The sequence below is a fragment of the Lygodium microphyllum genome, unplaced genomic scaffold (assembly GCF_053477565.2).
Source record: "Lygodium microphyllum isolate KBCC unplaced genomic scaffold, Lygodium_microphyllum_v1.1.10 scaffold_129, whole genome shotgun sequence".
NCBI classification, from domain to species: domain Eukaryota; kingdom Viridiplantae; phylum Streptophyta; class Polypodiopsida; order Schizaeales; family Lygodiaceae; genus Lygodium; species Lygodium microphyllum.
Window position 1 is genome coordinate 215,351 of NW_028229612.1, and position 3,347 is coordinate 218,697.

A 3,347-nucleotide genomic window follows, 5' to 3' on the forward strand; every position below is an offset into this window, starting at 1 on the left:
GGTTTGTGTTGGGGGCGGGGGGGGGGGGGGGGGGGGGAATTTTGGAGGGGGGGAGGGGGTGTGTGGTGTGGTGTGTGTTGAGGGGGGTGGCCGAATTTTTGGGGGGGGGGGGGGGGTGGGGTGGTGTGTGTTGCGGGGGGGGCGAATTTTTTGGGGGCGGGGGGGGGGAGGGGTGGGGTGGTGTGTGTTGAGGGGGGGGCGAAATTTGGAGGGGGGGAAGGGGAGGGGTGGTGTGGTGTGTGTTGAGGGGGGGGGATTTTTGAGGGGGGGGGAGGGCTGGTGTGGTGTGGTGTGGTGTGTGTTGAGGGGGGGGGGGGAATTTTTGAGGGGGGGGAGGCGTGGTGTGGGGTGGTGTGTGTTGAGGGGGGGGGGGGGAATTTTTGGGGGGGGAAGGGGCGAAATTTGGACGGGGGGGGGGCGAATTTTTGGGGGGGGGGGGGGGAGGGGTGGGGTGGTGTGTGTTGAGGGGAAGGCGAAATTTGGAGGGGGGAAGGGAGGGTTGGTGTGGTGTGGTGTGGTGTGTGTTGAGGGGGGGGGGGATTTTTGAGGGGTGGGGGGGGCGAATTTTGGAGGGGGGGGGGAGGGGTGGTGTGTGTTGAGGGGGGGGCCAATTTTTTGGGGGGGAGGGCAAAATTTGGAGGGGGGGGGAGGGGTGGTGTGGTGTGGTGTGTGTTGGGGGGGGGGGGGGATTTTTGAGGGGGGGGGGGGGAGGGGTGGTGTTTTGTGTGTTGAGGGGGGGGGGGGGGGATTTTTGAGGGGGGGGGGAGGGGTGGTGTGGTGTGTGTTGAGGGGGGGGGGATGTGGTGGTGTGTGTTGGGGGGGGGGAAATTTTTGGGGGGGGGGAGGGGAGGTGTGGGGTGGTGTGTGTTGAGGGGGGTGGGGGGCGAGTTTTGGAGGGGGGGGAGGGGTGGTGTGGTGTGGTGTGTGTTGAGGGGGGGGCCAATTTTTTGGGGGGGGGGGGGGGGGCAAAATTTGGAGGGGGGGGGGAGGGGTGGTGTGGTGTGGTGTGTTTTGAGGGGGGGGGGGAGGGGTGGTGTTTTGTGTGTTGAGGGGGGGGGGGGGAATTTTGAGGGGGGGGGAGGGGTGGTGAGGTGTGTGTTGGGGGGGGGGGTGGGGTGGTGTGTGTTGGGGGGGGGGATATTTGGGGGGGGGAGGGGTGGTGTGGGGTGGTGTGTGTTGAGGGGGGTGAGGGGGGGAGGGGTGGTGTGGTGTGGTGTGTGTTGAGGGAGGGGGGGGGGGGGCGAATTTTTGGGGGGGAGAAGGGGCGAAATTTGGAGGGGGGGGAGGGGTGGGGTGGTGTGTGTTGAGGGGGGGGCGAAATTTGGAGGGGGGGAAGGGGAGGGGTGGTGTGGTGTGGTGTGGTGTGGTGTGTGTTGAGGGGGGGGGGGGAAGGGTGGGGAGGTGTGTATTGAGGGGGGGGGGGCGAATTTTGGGGGGGGGGGGGAGGGGTGGTGTGGTGTGGTGTGGTGTGTGTTGAGGGGGTGGGGTGGGGTGGTGTGTGTTGAGGGGGGGGGGGGGGGGGGGGGGGGGCGAATTTTGGAGGGGGGGGGAGGGGTGGTGTGGTGTGGTGTGTGTTGAGGGGGGTGGCCGAATTTTTTTGGGGGGGGGGTGGAGTGGTGTGTGTTGGGGGGGGGGGGGGGGGGGGCGAATTTTTTGGGGGCGGGGGGGGGGGGAGGGGTGGTGTGGTGTGTGTTGAGGGGGGGGGGGAGGGGTGGTGTGGTGTGTGTTGGGGGGGGGGGGTGGGGTGGTGTGTGTTGAGGGGGGAGGGGTGGGAAATTTTTTGGGGGGGGGCGAATTTTGGAGGGGGGGGGGAGAGCGGTGGTGTGGTGTGGTGTGTGTTGAGGGGGGGGGCGAATTTTTGGGGCGGGGGGGGAGGGGTGGGGTGGTGTGTGTTGAGGGGGGGGCGAAATTTCGAGGGGGGGAAGGGGAGGGGTGGTGTGGTGTGGTGTGTGTTGAGGGGGGGGGGATTTTTGAGGGGGGGGGGGAGGGGTGGTGTGGTGTGTGTTGAGGGGGGGGGTGGGGTGGTGTGTGTTGAGGGGGGGGGGGGGGGCGAATTTTGGAGGGGGGGGGAGGGGTGGTGTGGTGTGGTGTGTGTTGAGGGGGGGGGCAAAATTTGGAGGTGGGGGGGGGGGGGGAGGGGTGGTGTGGTGTGGTGTGTGTTGAGGGGGGGGGGGGGATTTTTGAGGGGGGGGGAGGGGTGGTGTGGTGTGTGTTGAGGGGGGGGCAGGGAATTTTTGAGGGGGGGGGAGGGGTTGTGTGGTGTGTGTTGTGGGGGGGGGGGTGGGGTGGTGTGTGTTGAGGGGGGCGGGGGGGGGGATTTTTTTGGGGGGGGGGGGGGGAGGGGTGGTGTGGTGTGGTGTGTGTTGGGGGGGGGGGGGGATTTTTGAGGGGGGGGGAGGGGTGGTGTGGTGTTTGTTGAGGGGGGGGGGGGGTGGGGAGGTGTGTATTGAGGGGGGGGGGCGCGAATTTTTTGGGGGGGGGGAGGGGTGGTTTGTGTTGGGGGCGGGGGGGGGGGGGGGGGGGCAAATTTTGGAGGGGGGGGAGGGGAGGGGGGCGAATTTTTTGGGGGCGGGGGGGGGGGGAGGGGTGGTGTGGTGTGTGTTGAGGGGGGGGGGGAGGGGTGGTGTGGTGTGTGTTGGGGGGGGGGGGGTGGGGTGGTGTGTGTTGAGGGGGGAGGGGTGGGAAATTTTTTGGGGGGGGGCGAATTTTGGAGGGGGGGGGGAGAGCGGTGGTGTGGTGTGGTGTGTGTTGAGGGGGGGGGGCGAATTTTTGGGGCGGGGGGGGAGGGGTGGGGTGGTGTGTGTTGAGGGGGGGGCGAAATTTCGAGGGGGGGAAGGGGAGGGGTGGTGTGGTGTGGTGTGTGTTGAGGGGGGGGGATTTTTGAGGGGGGGGGGGAGGGGTGGTGTGGTGTGTGTTGAGGGGGGGGGTGGGGTGGTGTGTGTTGAGGGGGGGGGGGGGCGAATTTTGGAGGGGGGGGGGGGGGTGGTGTGGTGTGGTGTGTGTTGAGGGGGGGGGCAAAATTTGGAGGTGGGGGGGGGGGGGAGGGGTGGTGTGGTGTGGTGTGTGTTGAGGGGGGGGGGGGATTTTTGAGGGGGGGGGAGGGGTGGTGTGGTGTGTGTTGAGGGGGGGGCAGGGAATTTTTGAGGGGGGGGGGAGGGGTTGTGTGGTGTGTGTTGTGGGGGGGGGGGTGGGGTGGTGTGTGTTGAGGGGGGCGGGGGGGGGGATTTTTTTGGGGGGGGGGGGGGAGGGGTGGTGTGGTGTGGTGTGTGTTGGGGGGGGGGGGGATTTTTGAGGGGGGGGGAGGGGTGGTGTGGTGTTTGTTGAGGGGGGGGGGGGGGTGGGGAGGT